The 21,659-nt window shown below is 41.8% G+C and overlaps 1 protein-coding gene across 2 annotated transcripts in view; it reads right to left on the bottom strand.

The window, feature by feature from the left end:
* Positions 1 to 21,659, bottom strand: part of LOC117517196 (argininosuccinate lyase-like) — an 87,967-nt gene that overhangs the window by 47,981 nt on the left and 18,327 nt on the right. The gene's annotated exons all lie outside the window — the stretch shown is intronic.

Below are 21,659 nucleotides of genomic sequence, written 5' to 3'. Positions count from 1 at the left end.
GCTTTACCATTAAAAATAACACTATGTAACACAATTTTTGTTCCTGGCTTCTAAGTGTTATATTTCAACTGCTTATGTCTAAAGTCTATGGAAAAACGACTACTTTCAGCACAAACTTTGATTTTTTTATTTTTTTTTACGTTCTAGAAAGTTCTAAAAGTTTCTTGAAATTTCTAGATAATTCTGGAAACTTCTAGAAAATTCTGGACCGTTCTAGCGGTTAAAGAATATTCTAGAAGACTACTCAGTAGTAGTGAAGGCGAATCGAGAATATCGTTGTCCTGAACACAGAAGCAAAGTTACTGTGGAATAACAGCTATTTTCTATTTATTTAAGGCATAACAGGTTAGGAAAACACACTGTGTACCCAGGAACAAAACAAAAATAAAAATTTGTTACGTAGTGTAATTATAATATAGTAATAAAACTTAAACATGGGGGGAGGAAGGGCATGAGACTGCCAATGTTTCAACCAGCTTACTGCTTCACTGAAGATTCCTTGAAATTTGGCTGACTTGAAATCATCTCAGATTAAAGCACAAGCACCATTTATTAATCATTAACTATAATTTAGAGACATTATTTTGGTTAACACATGCATCTTAATATCATGGGAAAGTTAAAGATTTGTGTTTTCAGAAAGTGAAAATTTTCTCAACTCATCACACACTAAGACCTTTCAAGCATTTTATTTTAAATTTTGGTAATTATGCCCTACAGTTTAAATAAAGCATCTCAAAATATAACAATATTTCATTTCAAGTTTGAGTAGAATAAATATCATGAATCTCTCAGTCCGGTTAAGTACACACAACTACAATCATGAGAATGATTGCTGACTTAACAGTTGTCTAGAAGACACACGCTGACACCCTCCACAAGGAAGGTGAGCTTCAGAAGGTAATTGTAGAAAGGGTTGGCTCTTCACAGAGTGGTGTATCAAACATATTCATGGAAAGCTCACTGGAAGCAAAACCATTTCAAGAACTTGAAGGAGCGCCACAAGGAGTTGACCGAGGCTGGTGTCAGTGCATCAAGAGCCACCACGCACAGACATGTCAATTTAAATTTATTTTCATTTATATAGTGCCAAATCACAACAAAGTTGACTCAAGATGCTTCACACAAGTAAGGTCTAACCTTACTAACCTCTAGAGCAAGCACACAGGTGACAGTGGTAAGTGGTAATGTCCAGCAAATGGGCTACAAGTGTTGCAGTCCTAGTGTCAAGCCACTCTTGAACCAGACACAATGCCAGGAGCATCTAACCTGGGCTAAGGAGAAAAAGAATTTGACTGTTGCTCAGTGGTCCAAAGTCCTCTTTTCGGATCACAGTAAATTTTGCATTTCATGTGGAAATCAAGGTCCCAGAGTCTGGGGAAGAGTGCAGAGGCACAGAGTCCAAGTTGCTTAAATTCCTTGCGGAAATTCTACAGTCACGGACAATTGGGGGTGCCATGTCTTCTGCTGGTGTTGGTCGACTGTGTTTTATCAAGTCCGAAGTCAATGCAGCCATCTACGAGGAGATTTCAGAGCACTTCATGCTTCCATCTGCTGACAAACTTTATGGAGATGCTGACTGTCTTTTCCTTTTCCAGGACTCTGCACCTGCTCACAGTGTCTAAACTACGGTGCTCGTGGTTTACTAGTATTACTGTACTTTACTAGCCTCACAGACATTTCCCCACATGGAGTATTGTATTGTCAAGAGGAAGTAGAGAGACTACAAACCCAACAATACAGACGAGCTGAAGGCTGCTATCAAAACAACCGGGGCTTTCAGAACACCACACCAGCGCCACAGGCTGATCGCTTCATACGCCATGCTGCAATGATGTAGAAATTCATGAAAAAGGAGACCCAACCAAGTACTGAGTGCATGAATTAACATACTCGCAGAAGTTTGACATTTCTGTATCAAAAATCCTTTTATAAGATTGATCTTATAAAATATTAATAACATTGTGTGAGATACATTTATATTTTGAGATGCATTTCTTCTATTTTTTAAATCTGTAAGCTGTAATTTATAAAAATAAATAAATCCTTGAAACTTTTCAGTGAGAATATAGAAAATATTCACATTCTGAAATAGCTAACAAAATATTTAACTTTTCACAAAATCAATTAGTTGTAACAAATAACCTTGTTTTACCGCAAATGTTTTGTTTCTTCCATATAAATCAAGATTCTGCAGCGTGGCTTTACTTTGAACCTTGAACCAATCGAAGCAGTGATTCGCAGATCGAAGCAGTGCTTTGATCTGCTGCTTTGTTGATTCATTGTTTTATTTCTCTTTATCTTATTTTTTCCCTGCTAAAACCCCAAAGGGCATATGTCTGAGTAATACTTACCTTTTTATGTTAATCTGACATGTTATGGTCTTCTGAAACAGTTGATAGATGTATTTCATAATTTAAAAACGGGACCGATGGTAACGCGTTAGCATGTCTATGGCGTTTTCAATGTTAAAGTTAGCATTAAGCTGTTGCAGCTGTTAGCACATTTGTGTGCTTTTGCTTTCTGTATAATAATTCATGGCTCAGCATTTGTTGCCGTAAAAGAGTCAAATGTATTACAAATTGTAATATTTTTTAATATATTTTTTATTTATATATTAGTAATAACAGCAACAATAATAGTAATAATAACCAGTAATGCTACAATACAATTTTAGAGAAAGACACAAAAGAACCTGATTAAACACAACAGAAAAGATAAATCCAACTAACAATGAACATAAATAAATAAAAATATAGAAATAAATACAGTGGTCCCTCATTTATTGCGGGAGTTACATTCTAAAAATAACCCACGATAAGCAAAATCAGCAAAGTAGTCAGCGCTATTTTTTGCAATTATTATAGATGTTTTAAGGCTGTAAAACCCCTCACTACACACTTTATACACTTGTCTGAAACAGGCATTAACATTTTCTCACTTTTCTCTCCTGTGTAAACACTCTCTTTTTTCTTCTGGGCGAGAAGATTATAAAGAGACACACGCAGAACTCTCCCTTCGCTCACTGCCTCCAAAGGTACAGATGTGGGACCCGCAAAGAATCCGAGTCCTCTCTCGGTGGCCACGGAGCTCTGCGGCTGTGGTCAACATCCGCATCAAAACAGCGAGCGCAGTCTCTGGACCTGCTGCCAGATTTGGCGCAGCTCCGCACTGCAGACGGGGGGGAGGTGTGAGTGGCCCGCTGCTGCACTTACCGAGCCTGCAGACTCACTAAGCACATCGGAGGCAGTGAGAGCAATCGCGGTGATGCCGACCGGTGCAGCGACCAGTCCGCCTGATCAGGACACAGAACACAATGCGCTGTTAAAAAAAAAGCATGCAAAATTGCACAAAAAAAAAAATATGTGAAGCTGCGAGGTGCAAAAGGTGAACCGCGTTATAGCGAGGGACCACTGTAACTGTTTTCTGTGAACACAGAGTGACTCTTAAACCTCCACTTCACCCCTGTTTTATTTAAGTTTATTGACAATTTGTTTCGGTCAAACCATATCTAAGCTATGTTTTTACACAAGAAAAAAATAAAATGCAGTCAACTGCACATTTGTGTCTTTTTCATGAAAATATGTTTTTAAAGATCACATATTACACTTTAGCCAGGCCTTTAAAATACTTTTGTGGACTCTTGCTATGTTGTCAATGGTTGAGATAGTTGCTGTAGGCATCTAAAAATGCTCATAATCGGGTGAAACCTTATAGAAATCTCTTTGCGGTGCGTCAGTGATGTATGTATGTGCAAAATAAAACAAAACACTACTCCAGGTATGTTTTTGACGAGAATATAACATAACTTTGTTACAAGCTCAAACGCTGATGTTGCATGATAAAGGCCTTTTAATAATAACTCACTTAAAGAAATAATGGCAAAACTCACATGTACGTAAAAAAAACCCCAAAGCGATTAATCGAAAAAATAATCGACCGATGAATTGATTACTAAAATAATCGTTAGTTGCAGCCCTAGTGTTTAGACTGAAAAAAATGTCTTTCCTAAAAAAATCAAAGTCCGGATTTCAAAAAAGAAGAGAAAAAAGGAGAGGGAAAGAAAACTAAATGAGGGAAAGCAGCTGCTAACTATCCACCCATCCATTTTCTTCCGCTTTATCCGGAGTCGGGTCGTGGGGGCAGCAGCTCAAGCAAAGCCGCCCAGACCTCCCGATCCACACACACCTCCCCCAGCTCCTCCGGGGGAACCCCAAGGCGTTCCCAAGCCAGCTGAGAGATGCAGTCCCTCCAGCGTGTCCTGGGTCTTCCCCGGGGCCTCCTCCCAATGGGACGTGCCCGGAACACCTCTCCAGCGAGGCGTCCATGGGGCATCCGGAAAAGATGCCCGAGCCACCTCAGCTGACTCCTTTCGACGTGGAGGAGCAGCGGCTCGACTCCGAGCTCCTCCCGAGTGACCGAGCTCAACACCCTATCTCTAAGGGAGCGCCCAGCCACTCTGCAGAGGAAACTCATCTCAGCCGCTTGTACTCGCGATCTCGTTCTTTCGGTCATGAGCCAAATCTCATGACCATAGGTGAGGATCGGAACGTAGATCGATAAAGTAAATCGGGAGCTTTGCCCCCCTACTCAGCTCTCTCTTCACCACGACGGTCCGATACAGCGACCGCATCACTGCAGATGCTGTACCGATCCGTCTATCGATCTCACGCTCCATCCATTCCTCACTCGTGAACAAGACCCCAAGATACTTAAACTCCTCCACTTGACGCAAGGACACTCCACCGACCTGAAGAGGGCAAAGCACCTTTTTCCGGTCGAGAACCATGGCCTCGGATTTGGAGGTGCTGATTTTCATCCCGGACGCTTCACACTCGGCTGCAAACCGCCCCAGTACACGCTGAAGGTCCTGATTTGACGAAGCCAACAGAACCACATTGTCCGCAAACAGCAGAGATGAGATTCTGTGGTTCCCAAACCAGACCCCCTCTACACCCTGGCTGCGCCTAGAAATTCTGTCCATAAAGATAATGAACAGAACCGGTGACAAAGGGCAGCCCTGGCGGAGGCCAACATGCACTGGAAACAGGTTTGACTTACTACCGGCAATGCGAACAAAGCTTCTGCTGCGGTCGTACAGGGACCGGATAACCCTTAGCAAAGGAACCCGGACCCCGTACTCCCGGAGCACCCCCCACAGGGTGCCCCGAGGGACACAGTCAAATACCTTCTCCAGATCCACAAAACACATGTGGACTGGTTGGGCGAACTCCCATGAACCCTCGAGCACCCAATGGAGTGTGTAGAGCTGGTCCAGTGTGCCGCGAACAGGACGAAAACCAAACTGCTCCTCCTGAATCCGAGGTTCGACCATCGGTCGAATTCTCCTCTCCAGTACTCTGGAATAGACCTTACCGGGGAGGCTGAGGAGTGTGAACCCCCTATAGTTGGAACACACCCTCCGTTCCCCTTCTTAAACAGAGGGACCACCACCCTGGTCTGCCAATCCAGAGGCACTGTCCCCGATTGCCATGTGATGTTGCAGAGGCGTGTCAGCCAAAGACAGTCCCACAACATCCAGAGACTTAAGGTACTCAGGACGGATTTCATCCACCCCAGGAGCCTTGCCACCGAGAAGCTTTCTAACCACCTCGGTGACTTCGGCCTGGGTAATGGATGAGTCCGTCTCTGAGTCCCCAGTCTCTGCTTCCTCTTCGGAAGACGTGATGATGGGATTGAGGAGATCCTCCTCAATCCCTCCTGTGGGTTCACCACCTACAGAGGGGGCCATGGGGGTCGGGTGCAGAGAGGACTGGGTGGCGGTCGAGGGCGGGTGGCCTGGCGGCCCGGTCCATGCTCACAGCCCCTGGCTGTTGGGACGTGGAATGTCACCTCGCTGGGGGGGAAGGAGCCTGAGCTTGTGCGGGAGGTTGAGAGATACCGACTAGAGATAGTCGGGCTCACCTCCACTCACAGCTTGGGCTCTGGTACCCAACTCCTGGAGAGGGGCTGGACGCATCAGCTGCCAACCAAATTCTTTGAAAAGAGAGGTGAGCTTGAAAGCTAGCTATATTGAGTTGGGGGGTCTGGGGGACCAAACTGCACCATTTTCTAGAAAAATGGTGCAATTTGGTACATTGCTCCCCCAACTTTAAAAAGGGTTCTGACTCCCAGGTGTGATCTAAGGTATACATGATTTAGACCTGGTCTGTCTACGCATTAGAAATTTTATGTTTGCGTTAATAAAAAAGAACATAACTGTGTGTGTGTGTGTGGGGTGGGGGGGGGGGGGTGTCTTCAATATGGCTAGTACCTAGGGCCCAAAATTTGGTGCTATGCCCCTGCCACTAGCCACTCCCCTTTCTAGACTGTTCCTCACATGCACCAAATTAACACCTGCTTCACATCATACTGATTGGTTTGCTCCTTATTTAAACCATCACAGTCTCACAGTTCACCGCCAGTTTGTCGTTGCTTCGAGCACACATTCCAGCCTTTTGTATTCAGTCCTGATTTGTCTTGCCGTGTACCAATATCTTGCTCCGTGTTTCTTGACCGTGCCTTTTGCCTGAGCCCTTATATCAGTGTTTGCTTGTGCCTCTGACCCCAGTCTGGATATGACTGCGTTTTTGCCTTAATCTGTCTGTACCTCTGCTCCCCTGCATGACAACCAGTGTACCGAACCTCAGCCTGGAATAAACAGGACAACTATTTTTACTCCAAAGCCTGGTCTGGGAGTTTGTATTGTGGGTCCACACTCTCCAGGTGCCGGGTTTCCGCCGGCCTGAGGATGTGATCATTCTGCTGCCACTCTGACACAGCTACAACCCCTGGCAATAATTATGGAATCACCGGCCTCGGAGGATGTTCATTCAGTTGTTTAATTTTGTAGAAAAAAAGCAGATACAGACATGACACAAAACTAAAGTCATTTCAAATGGCAACTTTCTGGCTTTTAGAAACACTATAAGAAATCAGGAAAAATAATTGTGGCAGTCAGTAACGGTTACTTTTTTAGACCAAGCAGAGGGAAAAAAATATGGACTCACTCAATTCTGAGGAATAAATTATGGAATCACCCTGTAAATTTTCATCCCCAAAACTAACACCTGCATCAAATCAGATCTGCTCGTTAGTCTGCATCTAAAAAGGAGTGATCACACCTTGGAGAGCTGTTGCACCAAGTGGACTGACATGAATCATGGCTCCAACATGAGAGATGTCAATTGAAACAACGGAGAGCATTATCAAACTCTTAAAAGAGGGCAAATCATCACGCAATGTTGCAAAAGATGTTGGTTGTTCACAGTCAGCTGTGTCTAAACTCTGGACCAAATACAAACAACATGGGAAGGTTGTTAAAGGCAAACATACTGGTAAACCAATGGAGACATCAAAGCGTCAAGACAGAAAACTTAAAGCAATATGTCTCAAAAATCGAAAATGCACAACAAAACAAATGAGGAACGAATGGGAGGAAACTGGAGTCAACGTCTGTGACCGAACTGTAAGAAACCGCCTAAAGGAAACCGGATTTACATACAGAAAAGCTAAACGAAAGCCATCATTAACACCTAAACAGAAAAAAACAAGGTTACAATGGGCTAAGGAAAAGCAATCGTGGACTGTGGATGACTGGATGAAAGTCATATTCAGTGATGAATTTCGAATCTGCATTGGGCAAGGTGATGATGCTGGAACTTTTGTTTGGTGCCGTTCCAATGAGATTTATAAAGATGACTGCCTGAAGAGAACATGTAAATTTCCACAGTCATTGATGATATGGGGCTGCTTGTCAGGTAATGGCACTGGGGAGATGGCTGTCATTACATCATCAATAAATGCACAAGTTTACGTTGATATTTTTGACACTTTTCTTATCACAACATTCCTTGCAAAAAGACACATAGGGTCAATGTCATGGCCTGCAAATAGTCCGGATCTTAATCCAATTGAAAATCTTTGGTGGAAGCTGAAGAAAATGGTCCACGACAAGGCTCCAACCTGCAAAGCTGATCTAGCAACAGTAATCAGAGAAAGTTGGAGCCAGATTGATGAATAGTACTGTTTGTCACTCATTAAGTCCATGCCTCAGAGACTGCAAGCTGTTCCTTTTTATTTTTTTCAAAAACTATATCGATTTCATTCATATGTTTTTACGTCAGACATGCTTGAACCCTCGTGCGCATGCGTGAGTTTTTCCACGCCTGTCGGTGACGTCATTCGCCTGTGAGCACTCCTTGTGGGAGGAGTCGTCCAGCCCCTCGTCGGAATTCCTTTGTCTGAGAAGTTGCTGAGAGACTGGCGCTTTGTTTGATCAAAATTTTTTCTAAACTTGTGAGACACATCGAAGTGGACACGGTTCGAAAAATTAAGCTGGTTTTCGGTGAAACTTTTAACGGCTGATGAGAGATTTTGAGGTGATACTGTCGCTTTAAGGACTTCCCACGGAGCGAAACGTCGTGCAGCACTCCCAGGCGCCGTCGTCAGCCTGTTTCAAGCTGAAAACCTCCACATTTCAGGCTCTATTGATCCAGGACGTCGTGAGAGAACAGAGAAGTTTCAGAAGAAGTCGGTTTCCGCATTTTATCCGGATATTCCACTGTTAAAGGAGATTGAACGAGGGTTCAAGCATGTCTGACGTAAAAACATATGAATGAAATCCATATAGTTTTTGAAAAAAATAAAAAGGACCTATACTTTATGGACAGCCCTCATATTATCTTTTTAACTGGGAACAAAACACCATGTTCTCAAGATAACGAAAACAGAGGCAATAAAATATACAAATCAATGGGGACTTCTATAACATTCTGATTACCTTAAACCAAATTTTGTCATAATCAGAGTTAGCATTAATCTAATTAAAACAAGTGGGGTAGTCCGATTTCATTCTGATTGAGGTGCACTGTGAACATGTAAACACCTTAATCAGACAATGACTACATTTACATGCAGCCAATAACCCTTTCATAACTCTTTCATAACTGGAATAATAGCAATAACCCGGTTGCATACGGCCATGTAAACACCCGCAAAAACCTGAATATGCTCATATTACGGTTTTTAAAACCCGAAAAAGACCCCTGGGTTACTCCTTTTCTAACCCGAATATCAGGTCATATAAACGTGCATCGGGATATCCCCATAGAAAGGAACATTATTTTGTGTTCTGCGCATGTCCTACCCACAAGGAATCTTGGTCTTTTGAATACGGCAACTACTTGTATGCGGCGCGCGCAACCCACCAGACACCACAGAAGCAGATGTAAACAGAGCATTGTGTTCTGCGTCCTTATCAGGCGGGCCGGTCGCGGCACCAGTTGGCATATCACCGCGATTGCTCTCACTGCCTCCGATGTGCTTAACGTGTCTGTGGGCTCGGTAAACGCCGCAGCAGGCCACTGACACGGCCCCCCTCTCTGCTGTGCGGAGCTGCGCCAAATCTGGCAACAGGTCCAGAGACTACAGTCGCTGTTTTGATGCGGAGGCAGCCCGCAGAAGAGAAAAGTGAGAAAAATGTTAATGCCTGTTTGAGAAAAGTGTGTAGTGAGGGGTTTTACACGAAGCAGGATTTGCATGAACATCAGACCAAATCAAGCACCAGTGGAAGATGTGCATCGCTGTTTAGATGGGGATATTCCAAATGATACCAATGACCATGTATACAGGAGTAACTCTGTCTGCTTAAGCATGTAAATGGGTTATTCCTAATGATTCAGAAACCGGAATATTGACCTTAACCCGAATACTAACGGCATGTAAACGTAGCCAATGACCTATTGGAGTTTTACCAGCATGTTGCAACACAAACCATGTGGCTGTGAGTTATTAATCAGACTATGTTATGTAACATGTAAACAGGAATAGGAGTGAAACCTTCAACTAACTCATGTAAACACCATAATCTAAATATGGTCTTATTCAGAATAAGGTCAATAATCACATTATTGCTGTCCATGTAAACATAGTCACTGATGTGTGGGAAAAGATAAATTGTGTACAGCTATAGTGTTGTCAGCCTGCATGCCCACAAGTCAATATTCAATTTGTCAAGTACTATTTAGGCGTGAGGAAGGCGGTGGTTTTTGAGACATGCAGTCTGACCAAGAACTAATCAAACTGGGTGGAGAAACAAGCAAAGAAAGGTCAGCTGACTCCCATAAGACAGAATCACTGCTGCCGAAAAATAACTAATTCACACAGCACCAAATCACAACATGTCGCCCCAAGGTACTTCACAAGAGTAAGGTATTACCTTCCGCACTTTAAAAGGACCAAGTGCGGGAGGGCTGGAGGTCTGGACCAAACCCATGCCTAAATGTGCACAACATCGTGTTACATGGATCTTATGTGGCTTGACGTGGATCATATGTGGTGGCATAAGCCACTCGAGGCTGAATGGGGCTCAAATGACAGGTCAGTCGTGGTTCACTAGAGGCTGAAACCTGGCACATGCGAGGTACAGAGAGGCACACAGAGGCGCCTTAGTAGCAGATAAGTGACGGCTTAAAATGTGAACCATTCTTCAAATAATCGTTGACACACCCATACCTCACCCATGGCTCATTATTCGGTGGGTCCGAGGTTTAAGGTATTACCTTCCTCACGCCCTGATCAAGTACACTGGAAACAGCAATACGGTCCTGGGATCACTTCCCACCTGAGCCTTTCAGTGTGGAGTTTGCATGTTCTCCCCGTGTTCACACAAGTTCCCTCCAGGTGCTCTCGCTTCCTCCCACTTCCACTAACATGCAGGTTAGGTGAAATGGAAACTTTATTGTCTGTAGGTGTGTATGCAAGTGTGATGACTGTCTCTCTATACCATAGGTGTCAAACTGATTCCAGAAAGGGCCAAGAGGGTGCAGGTTTTCTTTGTAACCACCCACTGCACCAGGTGATTTCACTGATTAACTGATTCCATCTGCTCAGAGTGATGTTAATCAGTGAAATCACCTAGTGCAGTGGGTGCTTACAAAGACAACCTGCACCCCCTTGGCCCTTTCTGGAATCAGTTTGATACCTGTGCTCTATACAGTGTCCTCCAAAAGTATTGGACCCCTTGGTATTTCACACATTTTAATTTCTTTGTGCCGTTTCAAATGCAAAAAGTTAATCAGCTTTCTCAGCATAAAAAAATTATAAAATTGTCTTCCTTAAACTTAAACTTACAACTTGATATAAATTATTTAAAATATGAAAGCCAAGATGATGGATTGCATAAGTAATGGGCTCCTTTGATGTAACACCTGCAAATAATCAGTTTTATTGCCGGTGTTCTTCAGACAAGTCGGGATGGATACATGAACATTTCCAAGTTACTGATGACAGTGCATCTGGCAAGTATTCACAACGCTTCACTTTTTCCACATTTTGTTATTTTACAGCTTGTGGAGGTGGAAGGATTTTCAGGCTGTCTGTGGAAAGAAAGAGTCAAGACATTGACCATTTGTCAAATAACAGGCTCTTTAATTGGAAGCTTCGGACACTGTGTCAAACAGGGTGTTCTGATTGGAACAGTGTAAAGTGTGGCTCTCTGAGCACTGCTTTTATCCACGTCATGGCAGGGGTTCCACAATTCCTCCCTTTGATCATAAACGTGCAATCAAATCATAACAACAACAATAAATCAAGCACTATACACAAATGAGAACATAACATGGCATCTGCATTGTTACACTTTGGCAAGTTTAAGACAACACGTCATAGGGTTACATTCTTCAGAAGGTTACTGTTTTTGTAGAACATTGACATTTCTGGTCTCAGGAGTAAGAGAACAGTTTCAGTAAACATTTTCATCAAGGCAAACATAATGTTTACATCTATATGTCATTCTCCCAAGTTTCTGTCTCTGAATCATCCATATAGTGAGGAAATGGGAACAAGTCTAATTCTCCTTCATTCAGTGCAGTTATACTTGCGGATTTAGATAAAAGCATATATGCAGGTGCTTAGGCTCACATACTGATTTATCAATGCATCATATGAAGGTACAACAATCTTGTCCAAACATAGCACAAACACCTCCCTTTTCTGAGCATGTCCAAAGCTAACCTATTTTGGAACGCCATACGAGAAGTGGCTGCTAACTGGTCATGTATGGCTGCACATTGAAGTGTATGTAATTTATCCTGTCTACGTTTTTGTTTACTGTTACAGAAACAGTGCATGCCAAAGTAGAAAGGATTGAAATCCTGCCGTGACATTATGTACAAGGTTGTACTCATTTGGAACTCCGCGTGGAACCCCTATAGCATCAATGTATACTGGAGAATTCCCCAGTGGATCTACGGAGCGTTCACTATGGTAGTAAGAGACAGAAGTTGCCAAATCTTCTGTTGGTTTGTCTGATGTTTCTATAATCACTCAACTAACCAGCCTTTATGAGTTCTGCTACCACAATACTACCATACATGAGCTCTAGCAATAATTAGCTTGCCTGCAATGACATTTCCTGTTAGGTTAACATGGCAAGAACAATGATCATGGGTAAACTGTCCCACAAGTTTACTTGGCTAACTTTCAGACATACGGGTAAAGCAGGTGTAATTTTCCACAACTCTAGGAGAGAAATAAGGTGGAGTGGCATTTCGCAGGGTCAGAGGATAAACCGTATCATCATGTTTGCAGGAAACACTTGGATTCTCTGCAGACATTAAGTCTAACATCCAAGCGATGTTGGGCGTATTTGAGACTAACTCACTTTGTCCTATATACTCTAGTGATGGGATAATTTTCAGATTAGGTTATGGGCCTGCTCAAACTATACAGTTACTTTTGTTAGACTGTAAAGCAATTTGGTGGGCTAACAATAACCATCTATTAAAAGTAGGGACGGGTATTGATAAGGTTTTATCGATCGATTCATTATCGATTCCGCTTATCGATCCGATTCCTTATCGATACCTCTTGTGAATTATCGATACCTCTGTGTACTAAAAGTAGGCTTTACAGGTTTTTTATGTCAACATTTTATTGAGTCTTAAAAGTAAATAAATATGAAATTGGTCACTGGATCCTTAAACTCTGGACATAATAAACTCGACATGGTGGATCCTTGATCTCTGGACATAAATAGAAATAAACAAAATCTGTAGTTTTTGTCAAAAGCATTTCCTTTCAGACATTATTGGCATGAATGTCTTTCCATAATGCTGAGCTGAGCTCTTGCAGCTAGCTGTGCTGCATGTCAGTATGTAATTCATAAAGAATGCAGAATGTCTCATTTTGGGAGGAAAAAAAATGTTTTAGTCGATTGTAGTTTGTCTGTATTACAACATTTGGAAAGAGGTGTCATTTTATTTAAAGCGGCAATTCATTTTGAAGTTATTAATTCTGACCCGACTCTGTCTCGGCAGAGAGCTGCCGCACAGCGTTTAGAGCTGTGCCAACGGAACTGAGGACGATTCTCGTTTCTTGACTACAGCAAGACAAGCGTCCCAGTTAGTGACTTTAATCCACACAAAAGTGACTCACGATTGACATATTTTAATGGCTTTGAGAGGGGTTAAGAAGTGGACTTGCCGCTTCTGATGAGCAGTGAATCAAAGAACCAACAAAGCAGCAGATCGAAGCACTGCTTCATTGGTTCAAGCTTCAAAGTGGAGTCGCGCTGCAGAAGCGGTTGATTACAGAGCCGCTGCAGGGTCTGTAATCAACGTAGAGAAATGATCATTTTCCCGACAAACACCCTCAAAAACAACGGCCGCTCTGAAGGACCGATAAGGGAATCATTAAGCAAAAAGGCTATTGATGTCAGTGGATTAAATCATTTCTTAACAATAGTCGAAAAGAACCGGTTCTCAATACCCAAACCTGATTAAAAGAATGGTAACCTGTTTCTTTGCAGCAGTTTGTGTCACTCAGAGGTCATTTGTGTGATAAGGCTCAGGAATGACCTCATCAGATGTAAAACTAAAGATGTTTTTTCATACTGAACGCGGGGTCACAAGAGGTCAAACAGACATTTAGTTAACAGAAAAACAATATTTATCATTTTAGTTCCACAAGCCTTATTCCAAAATGGATGAAATTAATTTTTCCCACAAAATTCTATACACAATATCCCATACTGACAATGTGAAAAAAAGTTGAGATTACTTATTAAAAATAAAAAACAAGGAATCACATTTACATAAGTATTCACAGCCTTTGCCATGAAGCTGAAAATTAAGATCAGGTGCATCATGTTTTCACTGATCATCCTTGAGATGTTTTTACAGCTTAACTTGAGGCCACCTGGGGTAAATTCAGTTGATTAGACAAGATTAGTAAAGTAGATTAGTAAAGGCAGCAACCTGTCTATACATAAGGTCCCACAGTTGACAGTGCATGTCAGAATGCAAACCAAGTATGAAGTCAAGGGAATTGTTTCTAGACCTCTGAGCAGTGGTGGACACAGTTCCGTGAAGCTAACATTTTGTTAGCAGATTAGCTTTTCAACTAAGCCTGGGCATACACTGTACGATATTTTCAATTGTTGTACTGGCTCCAGCTCAAACTGTGCGACAAAACCGCAGGGTTTAAAAGTTCAGAGCGCACGATTCATGTTCTCACACTGTACGGCCCGATGCTCTGATGCGATCTGACTGCTCACATTGTACATTCAAAAACCACACGTCGGAAGCTTTTTTTTCTTTAAAAAAAATTTATTTCATGCCTATCAGTGCGCACAGTGAGTGAAATCAGGTGGGGGGGAGACTGAACGTATATGCACGCGCACACACACTGCAGACAGCAACATGATCCATGAGAGGACAGTTTCATACGGAGTCATACAGCTGTGCAAGGTGCAGCAACTCCCTCATCTGTCATAAATCCTGTTGTTGTCTGTTGTGTGTGCGCGCGCATATACGTTCAGTCTCCCACTGCCTGATTCCACTCACTGTGCACCCTGATAGGCATGAACTTTAATATGATATTAGGTTATTGCGAGGGAACCCAAAAAAAACCATAAGACTTTACATGAGAGAACTGCTCTCTCCGGTGTTTGCTCACGGACAGTGCGCGAGGTAATCAGCGCGTAGACGCTTGTAGCGCTGCTTCAGCAGCGTGGAACCCTCACGAGCCACGACGGACGACCAAAATATCAAACAGGTTTGATTTTCATCCGACCATACGATTCCTGATCGGGAGGTGGTCGTGAGATGTTAAACGCAGCTCGTTACTCCATGTAGACTGCACGATGCAGGACGCACGATTAAGCTGAAACTTGGCGCATTCGAGTGAAAAATCAGCTGAAAAAGGGCCAAACCTCACACAGTGTAAGCCCGCCTTAACATCAAAAACCATCAGCGGACCAATTAGCTTCCGATAAACTTATTTCTGATAACTTTTAGACCACTAAGGGCTGCAGCTTTCGATTATTTTAGTAATCGAGTATTCTATCGATTATTCTGGCGTAATCGCGTAATCGGATAAAAAGTACTTTTGCATTTTTAAACAACATGAATAGTTCAGGGCTCTCCCTAAGCAATGGCACAATGTCACTGCGCCAAAGTGTTGACATTTTGCTGAAATGGCGATGGGATGTGGCTTTCTGTTTTGTCTTCTCCAACTTGTAAAATTTAACCATTTTTAAGTTTTATTTTTATAAAGGTTTATTTTTTTTTATCCCTCTCTCTCTGCAATTCAGCAGATGCATTTCAGCTGGAGGTTGAACATGCAAGCCTCGCAGTCAGTTTTTTTATTATTATTTTATTTAAGCTACCGTGTTTGTGAAGTGTTGTGTGTTTCCCCAAAAAAGCAAAAATTAAAGTCAAACACTCAGTGTGAGTCTGAGGTAAACACAGAAGAAAGAGTGGATTTCTGCTGTCTGTCAATGTAGCCGGGGATGGAGCTGTGACTCGTCCGGTCTGAGAGCCCCTCACACTGGGCAGAGAGAGACAGCAGCCGGCCACCGGGTCAATAGTCCCTCCCCACGTAGAGCAGACCGTGTGTTTTTTAAAAATAGATAAACATGCTGCTTCGCTTTAAATGCACAGTAAGTCTATTTCAGATGATCAGCATGGACCATCTTTCTCTTAAAAGGCTTTATTTTATTCTATATGTCACGTTGGAAAGCGGTAGCTACCGTTGCTAATTTGATTAGCTGGTATGCTCCAGTGTTCTGTTTTTTCCCCCTGCGGATGTTGAAGTGTCACACACAAGCCTGGCATATGTACTACAACATTAAACAAAGCTTCGAGGCACAGTTACTCGACTAATCATTTCAGCGCTATAGACCGCTAATGTTTTTTTATATAGTAACGGTGAAAAACATTTTTAAACCCTGTTGGCTGCTATCTGCTATGTATTTTGAAGCAGTGAAGCAGCTGAGAGGAGCTGAGCTCAACTCTACCCCAGCAGAAGGGGCCTGGCCGCCAGACTGCCACAAAAAAAAAAAAAAAAATCATTATCCTTAACAGCATACAGTGATCCAGCTGTGAGACAGACGTCTTGAAAAGGAAAGCAGGTTTGACTTATGGTTTTGATGTATAAATCAAATTCATATGGATAGAATAACTACATTAATGTCAACTCTGTCATTTGTACAAAGTGAAAATATAACATCTTTTCATTTTAAAATAATGCACTAATTCTGAAGTTTTGAACATAACACACACAGATGCCCAAAGGGATTATGGGTAAACTGAGCCCCCACTCATATTGGTTGATTTATTCATTCTATGTAAAAACCAACACAAGTTAATGTAATGTGTGTGTGTGTGATGGTGTTTACAATTAAATGTGCTTTTGTAAAAATTTTTTGTAACAAAAAAATAAATAAATAAAGAAGGCATTTGCAAAACCGAAACGTCTGTTAAGTCGTGATTCAGGTTGACAACTGTATTCCATACCTGACTCAATAGATGGGTAAAAATGCATAGAAGACTGCCATCTACTGGCGCCGGGTTATATCACATGGTTGTCGAAGAGGATGTGACTATATGCGGTAGGGAGAACTCATACCTGTGAAACGTGTATTTATACTGCCACCCACCCAGGGCTGTGAAAACTCCGCGGATCCACGGAATTCAGCTGATTTCATCATGGGGTGGAGTGTTAGTGATGTACTCTTTAATCGTGATCATCACTGAGTTTTAAAAATGCTTACTGCAAAGCGTTCTCTTTTTTTAATGAGATCGTGTAAGTTTTATAAGTCCACGGACACTGATCTGTGTGTTACAGATACAAATCAGTTTCCTCTGATCCGTGGAGTTTCGCGGAGGAAAAATGCAACTCAAAGTGTAGCTGTTACGACAGTTGTCGTAAAGCAGGACTGGTTTGTTGCTGCGGAGATGCAGTGTGTCTCCTGTGCGATGCTTAAGCTAAACGTAGCATGTGGACATCCCAAACTTTTAGAGTTTTCAAGTTTTTAAAAGAAGAATTGTGTAGCATGTGTGTCACAGACCGACGTCATAAAGAGAGAAGATGGCGAGAAAGACTTTGAAAAAGTCTTATAATGACAAGAATCCGTGGGGATTCTGGGGCCCCACAGGGCCCTAGACCCCGGCTCCTGGGGGGCTCCACAGCCCCCAGACCCCCTGCAAATTTTCCTCAGATTTCACAATTTTCATTTCACAGCCCTGCACCCACCTCAAACTGATCAGCCAGTTTCTCAATGTCTGCACTGAGCTGAATGTGTTTTGACACCTTCAGGGTTTCTGTCACATTCAGCTGGTGCCCACTCATTTCTGTTTGCTGATACTCTATCATGGTTTTCCTCTGGGTAGAAGCACATACAACTGTGTCAAGGATGGGCTCAGGTTAGGACTGTTTACTGTCTTCATAGCTGTTGGTTGTTCACAGTGAAATTGGGAGGGAACAAGGCAGCGGACTGACAGAAAACTCTCTGCTGGGATAAATATGGCTGGCTGTGATAAACCAGAAATGACCTGAAAGAAGTCCACATTTGCATTTTGTGCCTCGCACAATGACAATTAGCTTGTTAACTTTGAATCGCTAATGCAGTGTTTGCATTATAAAAATGAATTCATTTTGGTCCTTGCTGCATTAAGTGGTAGGACCACTTTTCAAAAATAAGCGTGACTCATACTGGTGCTAAATGCTGTATGTTTATTCCCTTTCATGATCCAGACGTGACTGATACAGTGGTGCAACTTATAGTTGCAAAAATACATTACACAGAATTTCTGTATGTGTTCACACATCACAGCTACATTCTCTGAAATCATGTCATCATTTTCATTTCAGTGCCAGAATATGAAATACCACTGTAAAGATACATCTGTTTTCTGGTTATATGAGAACATAGAAATGCTGTACACATCTTTGGACCACCTGCTGTGCATTGACACAGCCTCCCCCCCAAGAAAACATGAACCAGACATAAACTAAGAAAATGATAGTGACTGTCACAACGGATACATTTTGTCATAGTCACAGGTAGGAAAGACCTGTGGCGTTCTGTGGTGCACCTCTGTGGCCTCAGTCTTTGGCTGAAGGTGCTCTGACAGAACATCAGTGTAGGATGCAGAAGATGGGCGGTGTTATCCCGGATGGTGAACAATTTATTCAATATCCTTCAGAGGCAAGTCAGGCCTATTTGCAGAGCAGCCACTCCCATCTTAAGCCCTGGTCACACGGCACTAACGAAGCACACTGAAGTCAAAACGAAACAAGAAATCTGGACTTGCGTTGACTTTCAGAGACATCGTTTCACTGTCGTCCAGCTTCTTTCCTGCAGCTGGTGCTTTGTCAGATTTTTCAAACTGTTGAAAAATAATAACGAATTCCGACAACTTCAATTCGTTCATAATCTGTTTTGCTTTCTGTCTTGATGGTTCCTCATCGTTTGCATAGTTCCCGTACCGTCAGCGTTCCGTCTGACTGTCGTCCAACTTCCCAAGTCCAACGTCTTGCATGAACATTGACGATATCCAAACTGATCAATAACTAAAGATCTGCCAAGCTGAACGTGACTCGTCCATGTGTGGCACAAAAAGCAATGTTGTCATACAGAAACAATAGTGGCAAGAACGTTTGATCAACTACTACTTTAACTATTTATGCATGTTCGCATGCCGTCTGTGGCTGGAGAGGCTGTGCGCTCATACACGAATGGCTGTGTGCCACAGACGGCTGTACGCACGTTTGCATGCTGTCTGTGGCTGGTAAGTTCCAGCCACAGTTGTCAAGACAACTCTCGCACCTGCAGGTGTTGTGGAGAGTGCACGTTGGCCGCAGACTTGACCACAGGCTGGCGCTTGGCCTGATACCCGCTGTCAAGTAACGTCATCATGAATGTTTTGTTTTGATTTTGTTTAAAGCGTCAAGGTCGTCGTTTGCTTCATTTTTCTTTTGTTAGTTTCAGTTTTGTTTCGTTCTTTTATGCACTCTGGACTCGCAAACTTTCCCATGATAAGAGAACTGCCGGCCCATTCATCCACTTTTTCTTGACAATTTGTGACTTTGGGACTTTTTTCCTTCGCTCACAGCGATCGCCTTGTGACTGGGCCATTAGTCATAACAATTACTATAAACATCCTGCTGTAAAGTTACGATACTCCACCCATATAAAACTCTTCCCGCCCAAACAGGACTGTAGTTGTGAAAAACTTTGTTAGCATTCAGGTTAATGGTTAATGCTATACCTTCTCTTGATAATTTCCTTGTGTGAGAGGTTTTTTTTTTAAGTTGGTGTAGGAAGAAATTAATGAATGAAAAAGGCACTATTCTTGGGAGTTACGAAAGAGCAACAGACTAAAAATCTGAAGTACCAGAAGCAACCTGTCTTTTTTTATCTCAATTATCAGTAAGTTTGTGGTATGAAACTCAGCATGTTTTTTTCCCACCCTATTACTGTATATTGGGTATGTCAACCCTGCATTAAAATAAAGTGCCGGTTAGTTTATTCATCAAGATGTAACAGACGTTAAAGGATTACATATTAAAAATTGTCATCATAAATACATGTTGTCAGTAATCATAAAATGCCAAATCAACCGATGCCCTACACTTGACCATCTCAGATTTACTTAATTCTTTCTGGAAATATCGCTATTGGGCCTAATAACATGTTAAAATTTTAGATTTCTGTTTTTATTAGTTTTGAGATATGGATGCCCTAAAACATGGGTGTAGCCCTAGTTTTCTGTCAAAATTAGGGATGTCTAAAAAACTTGCAATGTTCAATCAGCGATAACGTCTGAACTACTCATTGTGGATTAATGAAATTTTAAGGAACTGTTCTGTGGTATTAGTACTCTTCAACACTAAAACTGGTCCTATGAGGAATATTTTTTTAAATGACAGCTTCCTAAAATCTGGATAAAAATATTTTCTTGTGTTTTGGAGCAACTTTGACCTTCTTTATCTCCATAATGAAGCAAGTCATATCTATTATATTTATATGGGATTATATGGGATATACAGGGTTGGGAGGGTTACTTTAACCCCTTAACGCCTATTGTCGCATATATGCTACAATATTTGACTCAAATATGCAACATACCAAATTGACCAGTATGCCTGTTGTCGCAAATTTGCAACATACCATTATTATTATTATAACATTATAACAAAGTCATTGCCAAAATACCAAAATTACTATTTATTTTTTGTGCAAAAGTGAAATTAATAATCTCAACATTATTTACCATCTACATAAATGCAAAAACACACACAAAACATTTTTTATATACAGCTATATAAATTCAGGCATTAAGGGGTTAAAAATGTATTCCGATACAGTTACTAGTTACCTGTTGAAAAATGTAGTCAGTAATGTAATCCAAGTACCATAATATTAAAGTAATGTAATTTGATTACTTTCAATTACTTCTGGATTACTCCAATATCAAATATGCCAATACAGACAAAAGAAACTAAATATAAATAGTCTTGACCACATAGTACAGTTTATTAAGCAAAAATAAAACTGTTTCTTTTACATGGCATGCTCTGTTTTACTTCACATTATGAATTAAGAGCGCCACAATATTGTTTTAAACACACCCAGTGTTCACCTGCTAAATTTTCAACAAAAAATGCCAAACAAATGAAGGATAATGAAAACTCAGGTGCTGTGTGGATGAATTTGTAATTCAAAGTGGCTTGCAGAACAATATACAAAACAAAAAAAAGTCTGCTACTTGTTCAGTAAACATAAAATTATCTTACTTTAGTCTTTCACATTCACACCATGTTTAACATATCAGTACACTCATTGAACTTTCAAAATAAGAACAAAAGCATAATGAAAACCATTAAGTATAAACCTGCACCTGCAAGTGCGAAGGAAGTGTACTGCATGTCGGCGTGCTCCGTTTGTTTGCGTTTGTTTTGTGCTTTATTCGTTCTAAACAATTATCCTATTTGCCACGCAAGATCATCACTTCATAAACTAGTAGATGAGTGCTACATACCATTAACAATGCCTTTGACTTTGTGGATTGTTGGCCTCTGGAGGCTCTGGCTGTGGCTACCTCTGCTATTGCTAACAACACACCAGGGAAGCGACATCATGACCGGGGAGTGCATGTCTAACTCGCTCCTACTGTCGAGAGACCTTACTGAAGTTGCGCGAGTGGACTTTGTACAACCCGTGCCTGGATGCGTTATTGTTAGAAAATATTCCTCTGGAATTGATAACATCTAAGCAGAGGAGGAAACGCAGAAGAAGAGGAGGAGTTAAAAACCGGCTTCGATGAAGATTTAACGGTCTGCTGCTCCTCTCTATCGTCCTCTCAAACCTG

Source organism: Thalassophryne amazonica, chromosome 9, assembly GCF_902500255.1.
Source record: "Thalassophryne amazonica chromosome 9, fThaAma1.1, whole genome shotgun sequence".
Taxonomy (NCBI): Eukaryota; Metazoa; Chordata; class Actinopteri; order Batrachoidiformes; family Batrachoididae; genus Thalassophryne; species Thalassophryne amazonica.
This window is presented reverse-complemented; position numbering and strand designations above follow the sequence as displayed.